Below are 18,337 nucleotides of genomic sequence, written 5' to 3'. Positions count from 1 at the left end.
AAGTTACCATGAGTCTCAGGAGTTTACCCTGCTAGTAGGCATAACAGCAACACCAATACTGCTGGAGCTCTAATTTGAATGCCTATCCTGAATATCCACAATTGCAGAAATATCTTAATTCAGTTCAAATTAATCACATTTACACTGAGAAGTGAAATATTTTACAGGAAATCTCTTGTATCATTTTTGAATGACTTTACTAAGAAATATTCTGAACTGAAATACTAACACTGATTTGAAGTCTTTTTGGACAAAATATAGTAGCACCATGTGTAGCTGGTACAGGTTTGGAAGTATTTTACATCAAATCGGTAAAAAATACACATCATTACAATAATTTTAACTGAAGTATTTTAAAACAAAAATTTAATTTGTATTATTAAAATACCATGCTATACTTCAACGATATCTTAACAGGCAGATCCTTCAGACACCCTTCTATAACACTGAGGTGTTATATGCTGAAGTTATTTCCCCCTCAGCTACAGATAGTCCATATTTAAGAACTCTATTTTTTCAGAAATGTTTAAAATATCTTTCATATTGTCTTTTTTTTTTTTAAATAAACGATAACTTACAAATCAAACTAAAGTTATTACAAATACTATGATGTTTCTTTCTACTTTACTGCCTGGCTAAAACAGATCTAAAAATCACTTCCAAATGATAGTATAATGAAATAGAAATTGAACTGCTGCTTAGCTTAAAGTTTACTTTATTCAGAAACATCCAACACAATTTATTTTAGAAACAATACACAAGCTCAGGAACAAAAAGAAAGTTAAAACAAAACAACAATATTAGATAGAACTGGCACTGCTTCCTCTCCAAGACCACCTTAAAAATTACATTGAAAAAAGCGTATCAGTTTCTCCCAGAAATTGATTTAAGAATTTTAAAACTACACTATGAAGGAGTATGCTGACTGTACGTGTTACAACTCACTGAACAGTCTTCAGTTCCCTTCTTCATTTTACCTCTTGTTGCATTTGAACTTGGCTACCACTGTCTTATAAACTCACATGAAATTAGTTACCCTTAGAAAACTGGATTTCCACACAAAGATTGATTTCTGGTCTCTTGAGAGTAATATTTAATTCATGCATGAACTGTTTCCTGAATGCATGAACTGCTTCCTGAATATGGGAAGTAAGGACACACACATGCAGAGCCAATCTTAAAAGTACTGGTAAGATGGTCTCCAAGTGGTTCTAGTTCAATCTTTCCTGCTCTGACAGGTCGAGAGGTTATGTAGTACTGCTGGAGTGGTCTTCAACATCAGTGATTAGGGATTTTGTAGCCAGTACAATAAGTTAGTTAAGAACTTAGGAAACACTAGTTCATATTTAAACTATTTCACATCTCAAATTGCAGCTTATTTAATAAGCAAACGCAACAACAGAAATATCATTACTACAAGACTTTTTCAAAGAATACATGGCTTCCACTCTTGCAGCTGCGGCTCTCCAGTTCAGTGGAAGCTATTTGGCAAAACTCAGCGCTAGTCTGTCTGAAGCTCGCTTTCTCTCAGCACATTCATACTACCGTCTGGTTTACAAGTGTACCTTGGCACGGCTGGTGGTGACAGGGATTGAATCCAAAACTAGCCTAAGTGAAAAGCACTATAGAGTTGAAACCCTATAGGATCAACCAAAGGAGACAGGAAATGTTGCAAACCCATTATGCAGCAGTGGACTTCAGCTATTCACCTTATAAGCAGATCAAATGGCATAATGAGATAAAAAAGTAAAGGTGACAAGATTTCAGAAACTACAGTCTGGGAAGTAACCATTCAAAATTGAGAAAAAGCAATATACTTTAATGAAAATGTAATTAAACTATACAACTAAATTCCATAAAGTCCCTGAGTTTGTCTTTTAATGTTGGGGGAGGAAACAGTTTTTGTGAACACTACACACCAACAAAATTCAAAATAATAATGGACTTAAGCTACAGCCCTAAGATCTTACCTGCTGGTTATTCAAAGACTTCACATTCTACACAGAAACACATGTACACATAGGGAAAGTGCTCAACCAAAACTCATGGCATGAAGCACCTCAAATGCAGATCTGGGAAGAGAACTGAGGCTTGGTAGGTCACTGGCCAAATCTTATCTGGTAGATCAGGGAGCTCCTGTGGAAGCACAAATCACTCATTTACCTAGCGTCACAGCCATTTCCCTGCATTTCAAAATTCTGATTACTTTTAACTTTCACTGAAGTTGTCCGGTACAGTTTAAGAGCAGGCCTGAAATCCAAATATTGCCAAAACCCCAAGAATGTATTTCAACAGCCACATCCTCTGGTTAAAGCATAATAAACTCCCAGATATATTTTTCTCGCCTGTAATCCTGTCTTTCCATCCTGTGCGCATACAAATTCTCAAGACCTTCTTGAAGCCCTTAGCCCTTGTATGAGAAGGATGACCACTGTGGTTAAAGCAAAGAACTCAAAACCCATTTTCTAACTTCACCTCTCCCACAGGATTTCCAGCTGGCTGGCTCTGTGTGTGTGGTATCCCTTTTTCTCTCCCAAAGGAGCTGACATAATACCATCATCCAGCCACAAAAAGTGCCAGCAAAATCATGAATACTCACAAGACATTTTAGGAATACAGTAGTCCCAAGCTTATAAAACAAATAATTTTGGACTACAACAACATATTACAGTAAGCATCTTCATTGGCACTTAAATCTTTTTTGGAACTTTCTTCTCATACTTCCAGAAACTGATAAAATCCCTGGAGGAGAATGTCTGTTCAGCTGTGGCAGGAAGCAAAATGCTGGGCTTTAAATAGCACAAAATAATAATTAAGTTATTATGTAATATTATTTAATTATATATTTATTTAATATAATAAGAATGCATGATGTTAAGGAGAGCAGAACATCAGTCCTTCAGCTCCCACTGACAGACATTGTGGTTACAAAAACACCACTGTGAATCAGCGCTGTAGATTTGGTTACGGAAGGGGGGATTCTTTAATTTATGTTTTGACGATCTGAGAAATAATGCCATTTTTTTCAGTAGCAAATGAAATCAGTATCTCTGAGCAATAGCAAGACAGAGCAGTGGGTGAAATAATGAAGTGCCTTTTTCATTCCTTTCATATGATTGTAACACAACCACTACCTTTTCATGTATGCTTTAAGCTAACACATGCAGCATTACCCCCACTTCCTTATTTCTGAAGTACAACTCATTACTCAAGCAGACAAATCTAATATAACGGGGGAAGGTCCTATGAGTGAAGTGAGAGGTATCGCTACCAGGAATGTGTTCAAACACATATCTACTACAGCAAATGCTGTAGTAGATAAATAAATTACCACCCTCCCTACACACATTTTAAATTGGTTTAATGAACAGAAATCTAGAGAGGAAACTTCTGCTGCTCATTTTAAACAACAAAACCCACAGGTCTTGGCTATGGATCTGCAACAGGGGCTTCTCCAGTAATATTCACTCAACGAGTTTCTCCTCTTCCCCTCTCCACCGCTCATTCCTATCTTGTTATCACACCATGCCATTACTTTGTTGCAGGTTGCGGTTTCTAGGCCCACATGCAGCCAGATCAGCTCAAAAACAACCACTTGTGTCTCCTAGGTTGTTTCTTTTTGCCTACAATGCAGCGGGATCAGCGAGGGTGGGCAGCGCAGCTGAGGGTGGGCAGCTGCAGAGCAGAGGCAGGACACAGAGGTGAGGGCAGGAAATTAACACACAAATGCTCCTGCAGCCATCACGGGAAGAAACTGGGCTCCCGTGTGTACCCCAAGATGAGGGACAGCCCAGAGAGATGCTAGGCAAGAGCCAGCAACAGAAAAGGTCAACTTCTCGGGGCAAAACAGACACCTCAATGCCTTTGCTAAACAAGTAGTCAGGGTGGTCTGTAATTCTCTATTTTAATGTCTGACAAAAGCCATTAACAGTTTCATTATACCCAGTCCATAATTTCCAGGAAATATTCAAGAATTTAAAGAACAGGGACCAACAAATTACACACAAGCAGGGAAGGCTCACCCCAGTCAGGCTGCCTCACGCCATCTCTGAAAACTGGAGCTGTGAACAAGGAGATCCAAGATGCTTTCCCAGACTAGGGAGGAGAGTCATAATTGCAACATTTTTCTAGATGAGCAGTGTCAGTGATTTAGGCTCTGAGTCAGAACCGAGCCAGTCAATGCCCTGCAGTGGTCCCTGGGGCACTGTGCTATTAGAAGTGATGATTTTCACAACAGATTGCTGAGCAGGATACAAGCTGACTTACACGTATTTAAAAGAGAAAAAAAAAAAAAAAAAAAAAGAGAGAACTGCTACTTTATTTTTCAGTAAGAGCAAGAACATACTGCCAGTACTTTGGGCAACTTCCAGCAGCCAAATTACTGTTAATGTCCAGAACGTTTTCCACTTCTGTCTGGGGGCCTCCAAGATAAGTAAATAAAACATCACATACTCTTACTTCTATCAACATTTTGCAGAAAGACAAAGCCAGAAGAAAAGTCTGACTTGCTAAAATCACCCTAAAAACAATATTCACATCTTCTGACGGCCAGGGTTATGCTTCCACCACTAAATCACTCTTCAAGTTTGCTGCCTAAAAACACGGTAATTTCATGTGGGGAGAAAAAAAAAGTGCTCTTTACTTCCAACTTAAAACAGTTGTATGGCAAGATGTACACCAAAAGTATCTGTAGACAAGTGCAGGAAAGGGGGTAGTATTAATCGAAGTAGTTTCAAGATAAAAAGAACCATTTAAAAGGCTTAGTTCACGCTTTTAGTCAAAAGAGAGTTAAGCACACAAACTGAAATAATATTCTGTGACCATTTTGCAGCTTGTAATACACATTTTATGTATCTTACACACCTTCCCTAGGCAAATCTCAAAACCAAGTATTTTTGCATTTCATTACCAGTCTAGAAAGACATATGAGCTCCCAATGAGAAAGAAAAAAAAGCCAAACATTTATGTGTAGAATATTTCTGAAATAACACAATCCCCAAATACTTACAAATCCAAAAACACTTCCCTCAGACATTTCTGTCGGTTTTAAATTGCCATTTAATTGATTTTCACAAAGTTTCACTACGAAATACCATGATGCTTGAAAGTATCTCAAAGGCAAAAATTTAACAAATTAACAGAAACCACTGAAATACAATATAACGTACAATATGACAAATCCTGTATTTGTATCTAGCACTGAGTCAGCCCACTTTGTCCAAGAGCTAACAGCCAAATGTTTCAGGGTGAGGAAAAACATAAGCCTTATGTAACCCTTCTGTGACCTAAACCATGCGCAGAACAGGCATGTCTACATTTTTAGCTACTCTACATATTACACACAGACATAAAAATGCTGTAACACTTATTTAAATCATAAAACACTAGTTTACACCTAGACTTTTACTACTTTATCACCAGGTTAAGTCTAGGCATACAGACACCACAGCAAGTCAGAAATGAGGAAGGGAAAGGACAAAATATAAATGAGAATGTATGTATTTTTGTTTAAAAAAATCTAATCAACTCCTTGAAATAACTAAGTAGTTACCATCTGATGATACACGTATTCAGGCACATATATGTTAGACTAGACCAATAATTTCATTACCATCTCTTTGTTAAGTACACATACAAGCATATTCAAGCACAAAAACCAGATGAGAAAATAAGTTGCAATTAAATACAAGCAAACAGTCAAAACGTAAGTTTCACAACATTATAGTTGCTCCACAGTGTTTTTACAAAAAGACCCAACTGCTTGAATATGCTCAGTGACAAGCACAGAAAAAGACTGTCTTTCACACAAACTCTCAGCTTTAGATGGAGTTTAAATTAAGTGTGTGTGGGAGACACAGCAGAGTTGCAAGAAAGGTACTAAAGGGTCAAGTGATGTTCCAAGAAAAAAAAAAATCAATAGGGTAAAGAAAAAAGTGTCCCACTGAGAAACAAATTGTACAGTCAGTAGCAAGTATCAAGCACAAATTCAGATAGCATTAAGAAAAGCTCTTTATATTAGGACAATAGCTAGGGACAATGAACAGAGAAACTAACATTCACTGAACTCTCCGCCCAAAACACTGATTTATGAAATCCTGAATTCTTAGGATGATGCACAAAGTAAAGTCAAAGCTGTAATCAAGCATCCCAAGTACAAGGAATATTTTACATGTACTAGAATACTAGATGTCTGCTTTGTCAATGCCACAGCTGAAAAGAAACTTGTCCTGTGAACATAAAACAAGGACTTAAGTAACCCACAACAAACAAATATTAAAGACTTCCAGAAAATTATGTTAATGATAGCAAATGCAATAAGGAATACATCAATTCTTTCAGGTATTGTTTGATTATAAAATATCCCTAAAGTATCCTCCCTTGGCTGAGATGAAGCCAGGAAGCTGGCACAAAAATGTGTTTAGAAGCCTATCATTTAAACAAAAAGCAATACATAAAAGTCATAAATGTGAGAAAAAAATGTTGAATTAAGTACCGCTACATATCTCATGTTTCTTCCTGCAGTTTATACTGTGAAGGCATACTGCAGCACCAGTGTGGAGCCCTCCCCACTCCCGAGGAACTGCGATCACTGCCGTGTGTGACCTCCCCAGAGCAGATACAGACGGGACCAGAGGTCTGATCCTCCCCCTTTACAGACAGGGAGCAGCACTTGGCCTGATGACTGCTCACCTCCAAGCACTTGAGTGACTTTCCCAGTTTGCCCTTCTTTCATGACCCTACAGAAACAATTAGCAGGAGGTCAGTCTAAGGAATAGGGACTCTCCAGTGAATGATGCATCAAGGAACTCAGAGTGCATGGTAAATCCAAGTCAAGAACTTCCACATAAGTAACAGTAGATTTTCACTCGGGCAGAAGTCAAACAAAAGAAAAGCCAGGAAGCTCATCAATACAAGTATATGTTTGTGTCAGTACTCCTACTCTGAGAAGGCTGTACCTCTAGTTGTTGTTCACAGAAATTAGTCTCTTGCACAAACAAGCTATAGTGAAATACAAAACCAAGGTAGCTGCATCAATACGAAACCATATGGCATATTCCAGAAGCATATAATATAATCTTAGCCATATATTCCTTCATTTAGCATGTTTGAAATCTAAAATTAGTATTATAGGGGAATAGATGTAAAAATGCAAGTCACAGGCCCAAGTAAAGGGCTTAAAAGTTTGCTGACTTCTCCATTAGGACAGAAAGGAAGCTATAAGAGTGATTTAGCCTGCTGGCTCACAAGGTTAGTCCTTTATCAGAGTATTAATGATAGTATCCACTAAAAATGCCTGCTAAGTCACAAAACTGTATTTAAACAAGGCTTTTAGCACTTGACCACAGAAAAACTCAACTTAGGCCAAAAATAGATCAAAATTCTTAAGGCAAGTGAAAGATGAGCCTTACAGTTTTGAAATGCCTTTTGGTTTTTTGTTGGGCATGGGTTTTTGGGTTGTTTGTTTTCTTTTTTGAATGACATAACCAAAAGCTATGTTTGGCACTATTGCAAGGAGGGGGCTCCCCTGCCACGTTACTACCTTGTAAAAAAACCCTGGGCTTTTTATAAACAGAGAAAGGGCAGGTGGGCAAAAATACCTGTTGCCTACCATTCTATCCTGATAGCTATACATCAACATAGAAAGGAATTAACAGTAATGGACAGTTCATGGGAATACATACAAACATCCCAAGCAGCTTAGAACTACATACAACTACATCTTGGGGTCATTCTGACACAGGTACAATGCAGTTTATGTTCTATCCAAATTATCAAATTATCCAGATTTTAAAGATTTTTTTTTTAAAAGGCTACCATGGTAAAGGTACCTAGTTACACAAAATAATTATTAGTAGATCGATTAAAACATGAGGATTAATAGCACTTAAAATCTCCCATAGTAACTGCCAATGTACAAACTCACAGCCTTCTGTAAGGGAAGGTGGAATAACCTGTCTCACATTCACCTTCTGTAGGATAACATCAAACACAGGTAATAACTAAGGCATTTTAGCTTGTTCCCTGGCAACATTTTGTGCAGTGATCCTCCCAGGTTAGAACTTCAAACCTGTTACCTGCTCAATTATTGCCTAAAAACTAGCGTGGCCATAATTACCAAGTTGCTCCCCTGATGTAAGAATATATGTTTATGTTAGAAGATAGACACACAGCCTGACTGCATAGAATTCTGGAGAGGGTGAGGAAACAATGCTATCATAAGCAGCTCTGCTCCATAATCACAAATTCCTTATGACCATCACAAGAACCTACATACATAATCTGAAGTTCAGCTGGACATTACTAAAGCTTTTTAAGCGTAAGATTTTTTTGTTCAAGAAGGGAAACACAGTTGGGGCGGGCTGATTGTATGGCATTGCACAGAGGGAGGAGCAGCACTCAGTCTCCGTTGCTGATCAAGACATCATTAAAGACCATCTGCAATTACCTGGGCCATTCTCTAGCAGAACAGGTGGTTAGCGCCTGTAAAAAAGTGTTTTTCAGGTCTGAACTCAAACTGTGCAGTAACAACGCAACAGACCACCCAAGGGCTTGTGACTGAACACAGGGTCACACAGCAGCAGAAGAAATGGCAACAGAATCAAAGTCTGCTTGGATCCTTCTCACAGAGCAAAGAAAAGCCTGCGCTGGGGCATCAAGGACAGGAACATGGATATGGGAACCCTGGAGAGCCAAAGAACACTCCAAAGAAGGGAGATCCAGGGAACAGCATGCAGTATGGTTTATTTTGGACTGACCAGCAATCACCAGCATCACCTGGAAAACTGCTTTAAAAATTCTCCCCACAACCGTTGGGCAGCTGTTCCCAAGGTCCAGGCTCAGTGAGCAAGCCCAGAGACCAGAACCCCAAGGTGCTTAAAGCAGTCACATACAGGGTGGACACAAACACAGCTAGCTGGTGTCTTTTAGAGAAGGAACAAATCATGGTGACACCACAAGCTAACATACAGGAAGATAACTTATTAAAATTCAACCATGACACTGAAAAGAGGGAAGGAGTTGTTCCCCACTTGGAGTGGACATGCTCCCCCTGCCCACTGCTAGGCCATGGCTCTGAGATCAGAGCTCATGTCGCAGCAACTCATAAAAATATTTGTGGACAATTTGATCTCCAACACATTAGGTAGCTGCATGCAAAAGTGCTTTTAAAACACACCCGGTTTCCAGAAGACATATGCTGCCTTCTCCCTTTTGGTATGTCCAGAGTCCCCATCTCAATGTTATCCCTAACCTAGCCTGACTCTGGATTGGGCAACTTTTTCCAAGGTCCACTATAGTATTATTATACAATATAATTAGGTCTGCACTGTCTGCAACCTACAGTTATCTCATTTCTATAAGTGCAGTGCCGCAGTTAAAGAAAACCTTTGTCCACCCCGCCGACCCTGCTTTCCCCCCCGCCCCACGAAAGCCCCTCTATTTCTAGTGGAAACATTTTTATAGCACGAAAGAACTGCAACACCTCACCTTCTTTCCAACTAAACACTACGTTACTCAGCATAGCTTTCAGCACACTGAATACACTGCACTGGAGATGTGCCGCCTCACTCCCTGCTTTCATTTAAATAAAAAAGCAACTTAGCTGATCCCCAGCTTTCCCACACTTCCTACAGCCAGCACTCCTCAGACGTACCAGCAAGTAATAAGTTTTGTTTGGTTTTTTCTTCTTTTTGGTAAGTGCCTCTTAAAATATTGGTTATCCATTTGTAAATGGACAAGCCCAAAGAATGACGCCTGGGATACTGATACACAGAATGTGATGAGAAGCCATCCAGAAAGATAAAAAGAAACAAGCACAAGTATCTCTTAGATTCTATAGCCTCCAGAAATGACACCTTAGTTTTATTTATACATATACGTGTATATGTATCTTATATATACGTATTTCATTGGCAGCAGAGACAACTCCAAGAAAAGCCTAACCATCACTGATTAAGGATCCGTATTTCAATGCAGTTCAAAACAAGTGCAGCAGAACGCATTTCTAAATACAACAGCCTGCACAAATGTAGGAAAAAAATTAATTCAACATGCAAAACAAGTGATTAATGCTTCTCTGGTAAACCAGGTTAGCTACAAGTACATGCTTGATAAACAGTTATGGAACACACAACCAACACAGAAAAAGAAAAACTCTTAATTCCTGCCTAAATCTGTCCAGAATCTTGAAAAACAAAACTTTCCCCTTCATTCTTTCAATATATTATTCCTAAATTCTAAATTAAGCTCCTTTATCTAGCAACATTGTTAATTTATTGGTCTGCACCTGACCAGAAGCAATTAACACCCACACACAGCTCTGCTCACACTGACAACCTGTGTCACTAGATCATATTCTACAACTCTGCAAGTGAGTTCTGAACATGCAAGTAATCAACATGTCAGCTCGCCAGGGAAAATAAAACTGCCTGTGGGGAATTTTGCCTATTGTGGCACTGTAAGAACTGCATCAAATGTTTTTAACACAGTAACTATACTGGGCTTTTTCCTATTTCTTCAAAAGCTAAACACAGTGTTGAAAGCTAAACATGGTGTTTATACTGTTATCAAATTAAATTTTTACTTTCTCATAGCAACTCCTAGCTTTGACTACCTTCCAACAGCTATGAACATTGTATTATGTTACGAGCAACAACACTGCACTTTAAGCAAATCACAATATATGCCAACACAACTGTCACTATAGCACTGCAACGTATCCTCTGCCATATTTTAAAAGTGCAGCATCCTGAGGAAAAAGGGAGTCAGGGCTTTGTAACAGTTACTGTATTACAATTAGCAGACAAAAAAGTAAAAACTACTAAATACAAAACAGGATACTCCTAACGAACTTACAAAAAACTACAGGTGATTTTTTAAAAGTACTACAGTGAAATATTTTTCAAATTCATTTCCTGCTGCACAAGTAAAGCAGAGGAGCAGAGCTCTTAATAAGTACTGAAATTGGACTAACAATTCATTTGGCAATACCCCAAATTCAAACACAGCTCAGGTCACTTTTCCAGCATGTCTGCAGAAGCATAACTTTCTACTTAGATGATTAGGAGCACAGTTTTACAGTACAGCCACCGCCAAAGGAGGGAACCTTCCGCGCCTGCCTCTCCAGAAGTTCAATGGTACATTCTTACCACTTCCTCTAGCCTGGGTGTTCTGTTCCTACAGAGTGGGGGTGGGGAAATCAGAGTATAAAAATGCTTATCCTGTTAAAAAAACAGCTTTTGCCCATTTAATTTCATGAATCAGCTCACCAGCAGGTCAGATGAGCACCAGTGCTGACTTCGAGAGTGGGAGCACAGGGGCAGGAAGCAAGCAGCACTGCCCGCTTTTAATGACAGCTGCTTGTTGAGCCAGCTTAGCTACACCCTAAAAATCACACCCTTCATTGCATTTACTCCTGCATTTATATTCAAAGTCATATAAGATTATTTCTGGAAAAAACAGTATTATAGACAGCCATCATTAGTCATTTTTACATAACTAGTGAGCAGAAAGGAATTTAAAGTTCCCAGGTCATTCCTGAAAGCAGCTGTGCCCTCCTGTACATAATACCCAAGCCTCTGCTGGGGGGTGGGGGGTGGGAAAATCATTAAATTAATGAACTACATAAATACTTCATAGCAGAGCAAAATTGGACCCCAAAAACCCAAACCTTAACCTGCTCAGAAGACTGTGAAGTAACTGCCAGATTATGGCAATTCTAGAGGAAGAAAAAAAGATTTTTTGAGGTTAGAAGTCCACGGCTGGAAGGCTCATGTGGGAGAGAGACCTTCCAGGATCCTCTCACTCCCAGCCAGGCTCCATCAGAGCCTCAGCTGTAGAGCTGTCTGGTCAGTCAAACCACAGGGGCACGCTCCTCCCCACCTGCTTGCTGCTGATCACTGCCAAGGGCAGATATAGCTACACAGCTCAGGATCACAGCTTTAGCTTGTTTTTCCCCCTCGCGAGCAGAATCCAGATGCTCATCTGACCCAACTTGAAAGAAATGGCTCACACACCTGCAATACCTACCCTCCCTTCTGATGGCAGACTGAAATAAATCAGGCCAATGACCTACAAGTTATAAATCCACAGAAGTATTCTTTGCCTCTATTTTTCTCCTGTCTTCTAATAAACCACACATGGCCTGCACACACTAGTATATGTACTACACATAGAGTAAGCAGGACAGTAAGAACTTGCACAAACGAAGTATCAGAATTGATTCACTGGCTTTACCCATGATAAGAATTTTTAAAGCACTTTCACCTCAAAATCCAGTTCCTGATTACAACATACTAGCAATGACTACATATATTTCTCATGTCTTCTGTCATTTATTTTAGTTTATTCCAATAAATGTGTATCTCACAAATATATAAATGTTTGTTTCCCTGGTGTTGAAACAGCCACCTACATGGCAGCAGGCTGAAGTCACCAGCAAAGGAGGCACAGATCAGGCAGAAAAGTGTCAGGAAGTGCAAAAGTTTTGATAGCCGTACCCCAGCTTCCTTTCAAATGAGGAAATTGAAACTGAAATTCTGTTTTGCTATTGGAAATTTATTTTTTATTTAGTCCCACATAAAGTCAGTACCAACAACAAAGATACAGACAGACAGAAAAGCCCCAGTACAAATTTCATCCTCTCAACTTGACCCAGCCTGTTTCTTCCCTTCAGCCTAAGTCTGAGTTTGTTTCAGCAAGCAGGCCCTGCCTGAAATATCATAACAGATGGACTCAGGCTGACATGAGCCAGGTGCTAAGAATATCTGGTATTTAAACGATCAGTTTTATTGCTCATTTCCATTAATTTCAGCTGAATTTGAATAAATGTCAGTGAGCTCAGCCTGCTTGAATCCACCTTTGACAGCTCCTTCCCTGCTGCACTCAGGCCCAGCCCTTCCATGTGCTTTGTCACTCTATTGGCATTCCTGTTTCCTCACCATTTTGGTTACTTGGATGGAAAACAGTATCTGAGCAAGAATTAGTCACTGCTAGGTGGTTTGATCATCAACTAGTTCTTTAAAAGAAGCCCCTAGCATAAAAATATTACAATTTTATATAAAATTAAGCAGAAAACTTAATGTTGCAGACTGGATGTAAAGTAAATAATGACTAAAACCCAGGCTGTATTACAAATTGAGAGCATCTTACTGAAATATTTCATTCAACTCATTGAAATGCTCACTCACCATTATTAATCATAACAAGACTTCATAGAGACAAGTAACAAATAAAAAACAAAGTTATACAATCGTATGTAAACTATTTCTACATTTGTCTACCTATAAAATGCTTCCTATATTGTTTCATTCCTTGAAATATAAAGCATGCACTCCTTAGACCTTACAACTTAAAGTTCTTTTAAAACATTTTCACATTGATTATATTGCAAGAGTATGCTTGCGGCTTTACAACCATCCATTTACAAGGCAGATAAAAGAATTTATTGCTATACTTTTGTTGTGGGCTGAATGACAACTTGCATGTCAAACAGTACTTGTTTCTGCATCACAAAGAACAGAAGATGGTAGAAAGACCTACCACTACTCGTAAGCAACCTGCAATGCAGGATCCAAGAGAATGAGACTGAAAATTATCTCAGAAGGCCTGGCAAGCTACCTGAGCAGAGCAAACTACAGCAAACACAGACATACGCATAGCACTGGGGCACTTCAGAGAGAAGTTGCCAGAAACAGACAGCCCTATTCAACAAAACTTGTCACCTTTCTCTGACTTACACCATTAGTTATAGCCTCAGCAATCTTTGTTATTTCTGCTTTTTAACTAGAATGCATTATTCACTTCGTTTTATGCCCAGAAACAGAAGTCAAACACACCCTGTTTGTTCCTTCTCTCTAATTACAGACCAGAAGCTACTTTTAATGCTGAAATCAGGATTGCAGAACAGCCATTAAAGAGAGGAACATTTTGGCCATTAGCTGTGAAGGAAGCTTTTAGGGAAAGTAGTATATGCAGTCCCATGTCATACGAGAGCCAGCTTTGACTTTGTTTCATCTTTAAAGCACCAACAGACCTGAAGCCTCCAAACTGCAGGGCCTGTGCTGTAAAAATCACAACAGCAGCCTGGTTGCCACAGAGGAGAAGGTTTATTTGATTTTTATAAAAATGCTACTGGAAACAAGCTACACAAAGCGAGTAAGTTTGAAGCATACATTTTGACACAAACTCATGTCTTATCTCCAAGCTATGGAGGTAAAGCAATGCCTTGATTAGAAAAGGAACAGCAGCCCCTGGACAAAATTATTTCACATTTTACACCTTACCTTTACTAACTCTGAAGACGTAACAGTCAGGAGTAGGAACCTACAGAAGACGTACAGGAAATATTATTACAGCATATTTACATTATTTACATTATGCTTATTAAGCAAAGAAAAACACTTCCAAAGGAAAGATCAAATACATTGCTAGCTCCTCTGCCTGCATATATGGACTACCCTGCTGCTTGGCGCCGCAAGACAGAGCCTGGATTGTACCCAAAGCAACTCAGGAAGATAGGATGGTATAAGAGGCAAAAGGCAAGCAACAGCAAATCTGAAACGATTTGCAAGTCTCTGGAATACCAATGACAGTGATATTAATTACAAGACAAAAGTGTTATAAAACTCCTTTTTTTTAAAGACAGCATTTTTTCCAGGTGAAAATCCCAGATTTCCTCATATTATTATTTTAAAAACCAGCCTTTACTGTTTTCAAAATGTAAATATAAAATATGTTTTCCAGCAAACACAAGACATTGACTATTTGTGAAGTATACCATAAATACTTAAGGCAGAAGTTGCACTTCCTTATTTCAATACAAGATGATCTAACTGCACAGTGGTTACCAACTATTTCACATTGTAACATCCTGTCAGCTTGGCAAATAATCATCTTGAAACTTTGCAGATGCTAGTTTAATAGATTATCTTCCTATTTATGCAGTATTGGGTCTTTGAAAGAACCGCCACCTCAAACGGTGCTTTACAGAGACTGCATGTAAAAATTTGAATACTGACTGGGCTTTAATGTGAGAAGAAAAGAGTGATCCCTGGATCAGCCAGGTCCCAGTCTTCGTCTGAAAATTTTTTTTGGTTTAAGTAAGGTCTGAGACTCCACTTTAACCATATGCCTGAATCTTTGGAACCATTTGTGAACATTCATGCTTCTCACACAGAGCATCAAATGCAGCACAAAAGAACAGCGGAAACAAGCGAGCAGCACAGACAGCAGCCAACCCGCCCTCGCTGCTGGTGAATACAGATCTTCACACCTTGGTAAGTCAAAGCAGCCCTGAAGCAGACAACTGTGTAACATCAAGAACACCACCAATTCCATTGGCCATCTGCTCTTACACACCTCAATTCCCAGGTTGATTTCTTAAGAAAACAATCTTTGATTTACACAAAAAAATATATATCTATATAGGAAAAAGTCCCAAATGACACTTTCAATACAGAAGCCCTGCAGGTGCTTAGTGCAGTTTGACTCTCACATTTTGTTAATCCAAACCACCAGACAAGTCTAGGTAAACTGGATCTTTTCCCAGAAAGATAAAATGTAGCTTCAACACAAACCATGAGACTAAGGGAGGAACTGCTGGGTGAAGTACTTCAGCCTATGTTTTACAGCCTTCATAATAAATTAAAATCAGAATGAGTCACGTTGATAAATTCTTTAATGTTAAACCCAAGTCAAAGCTGTAACCTAAGAATAAATCTAAGAATACAATTTAGAGAGATATATTTCTTTTGTAATTCCATGGGGGATATTGTCTTTTTCTTTTTTTAGTCTAAGAGCACTGGCAATTGACCAAACACCCACATTAACAGAAGACAATGATCATCTGTCTCCAGACTAACACCTAAACTAATTAGTTCTCAACCAGCACCTGCTCTTTCACTTAGCACAAACCATGAGACCATAAATATTCACATATATTAAGGAATGAAGTCTCTTCCTTGCTTACTCTTAATGGTGCTGACATTAGCTTCATTAAGAAAAATATTAAGAAGTTTAATGGCTGCTTTACAAGAACCCCCAATGACTCTAATTGCTGTTAGTAATGGCTGCTGGAAGCATAAATAACATGCTATAATGGCCATTACAAACCAGTATTGGCTTACTGTTCTCAGAGCTGTATTCCACATACTCCTCATTTTCCATTCTACGTTTCTGGAGAGGGGAAACTGTCAATGTGTCTTTGGCAAATAGTGGTTTTAATGTCAGCCATTGCAATGAGGATTTTTTTTTTTCCAAAAGTCCTTAGTCCACTATACACAGAGACATACCGTGAGTACACTGTATCCCAGGCCTTGACATAGGCCTGCAACACATTCATCTTCCACCTATAGGGGATCATAAAAAAAACTTCCAGATCAGGACTTCAACATTTGAAAGGTCAGGATACCTAAACAAACCGCCCCAACACACACACAACCACACTGTTTGTTTATTTATTTCTGACCTAAACACAATCATTAAACTCTCCTAGAAAATTTGTCTTTCTCTCCAGGAATCCTGGTTGCTTAAAAAGGATATTTTAAAAAAAAAAAAATGACCCTACCACATGACTCTTATTTATCCTGAAAATATGTAATAGCTTTAGAATTTCTTTCTAGTACTTTTCCTTTTTAGACATAAAGTAAACAAGTTTTGGGTGGTTTTTTTTTTGCTGCTGTTGTTTTTTGAAGAGTTCCTTTCAAAATTCCTAGCTTTTTTTTTTTTTTTTTTTTTTTTTTGAAAGAGACCCCCACGTCATGCATCTTAGCACAAAGCAGTAAGGTCACTAATGCAGGTACAGTTACATCCTACTTCCCACTATTAAGATATCTTCATACTGCAGCATCCAGCACAGGATACTTTATTTCCTATAATAAATCACAACCACCTCAGAATCAAACCCACAGTTTTCACATGCACTTGCATGGATTTTCCCCACCTTATATTTGCACAACAGTTAGCACAGCATGGTCTTGGTCTACGACCAAGTGTTTCAGGCACACAGCAATGCAAATAAAACCTAACACATCTGACACGGGAAAAGCAGACTTCTATGCTGAACCTAATTAAAATATTACACCACGTATTTACTTTGCGTGTCCAAAAACGCTTTCCAAGTGTCTTTGCCAGTCTTCAGCACTTCTGCTGACCACATCCATAAAAGAAGTCTCAGGTTCAACAGACTTCAGTATCGTCCTGGGCAGTCGATGATATGCCCCTGCTAAATGATACACTTTATTTGCCACCCTCAGAGAGAGAAGCCTAGCAATATCAAATGTTGTACTATATGTATTAAAACATTTTAATCCCTTTATTAACACAGGGCACTCTAGAAACGCCATAACACGGCCTACCACGATTAGAAGCGACTTCCCTATTCAGCAGTAAATAAAGGTACAAACCAAACTTCTGCAGATATTTCAAGTTTTCCCTGGATATTAAAGTACCTCTTTCAGCAATTTAAACTCCTATTATGCTAAAAAAAGTACAAGCAAAAAAGGACCTAAACCGCTCTGTAAGAGAAGAGTTGGCTTTTGGCTTTCGAGGACATTACTACACAAAAGACGAACCCAACAAATAACTTCTCCATTCATCCCGTGCGTGGGAACACACATAAATAAATAATCAGGCCTCGCAGCTCACCAAATCTGCCTTTTCTAAGCAAAATAAACTTGGAAAAAAGTTTACGTGCCTGAAAATTAGTCCGCTGTTCCCATGCGTATCGAGGGGTGTAATATCGGGTAGCAAATGGCCATTAGCTAGGAAACTTCGACGCTTTTAGTTTCGTGCTCCGCCGACTGGGTCCCCGCGGCCCCACCCCGCCACAGCGGGCTGCGACCCCCGTCCCTCGCCCTCCTGGGGTAGCTCCCCTCCCGCCGCCGTCTCTCACCTGCAGCCGGCGCAAGAGCCGGCAGCGGCGGGCTGGTCTGGACCGGGCGCTCCACCTCCTCCTCCGCCTCCGCCTGAGGTGTCTCTGGGGCCCGCGGAACCTCCCCGGCGCGGTGAGGGCGGGACGGGGAGGTGGCGGTAGCAGCGCCCCGCCTGCCCCCTGGCGGGTGGCGGGGCGGCCGCCGCCCCCTCAGAGGCGGCTGTGAGGGATGCGGGATTGCCCCACGCGGGATCGACTCAGCCTCGGCAACTGGCCTTTAACATCCCCGGCATAAAGGGGAGCTCTGCGGCTGTCCTGCCCCTGAGGCCGGAGGGGTCCGGGCAGGGTCTGCAGCATCCCGTCCCTCAGAGCTCACGAGGGTTTGGGGGGTGCCCGTGTCCCCGCAACCCGATTCATACAGGGAGAGAGAACATCCATTAGCATCCACGCCACAGAGGTGTGCAAACA

At 39.8% G+C, this 18,337-nt stretch overlaps 1 protein-coding gene across 2 annotated transcripts in view; it reads right to left on the bottom strand.

The window, feature by feature from the left end:
* Nucleotides 1-17,976, bottom strand: part of ADCY7 (adenylate cyclase 7) — a 64,896-nt gene extending 46,920 nt beyond the window's left edge. The window contains exon 1 of one of the 2 annotated variants that reach the window (XM_075101576.1): nt 17,891-17,976. The gene's annotated coding sequence lies outside the window, so the exon portion shown is untranslated. Of the gene's footprint in view, nt 1-14,282; nt 14,324-17,890 lie in introns of those variants that run through there. The other variant, XM_075101577.1, reaches the window with a different exon arrangement.
* Between the last annotated feature and the right edge of the window lie 361 nt (nt 17,977-18,337).

This window comes from Phalacrocorax aristotelis, chromosome 8 (assembly GCF_949628215.1).
Source record: "Phalacrocorax aristotelis chromosome 8, bGulAri2.1, whole genome shotgun sequence".
Classification (NCBI taxonomy): Eukaryota; Metazoa; Chordata; class Aves; order Suliformes; family Phalacrocoracidae; genus Phalacrocorax; species Phalacrocorax aristotelis.
The sequence above is the reverse complement of the archived record's forward strand: the minus strand, read 5'-3'. Positions and strand labels throughout refer to the sequence as shown.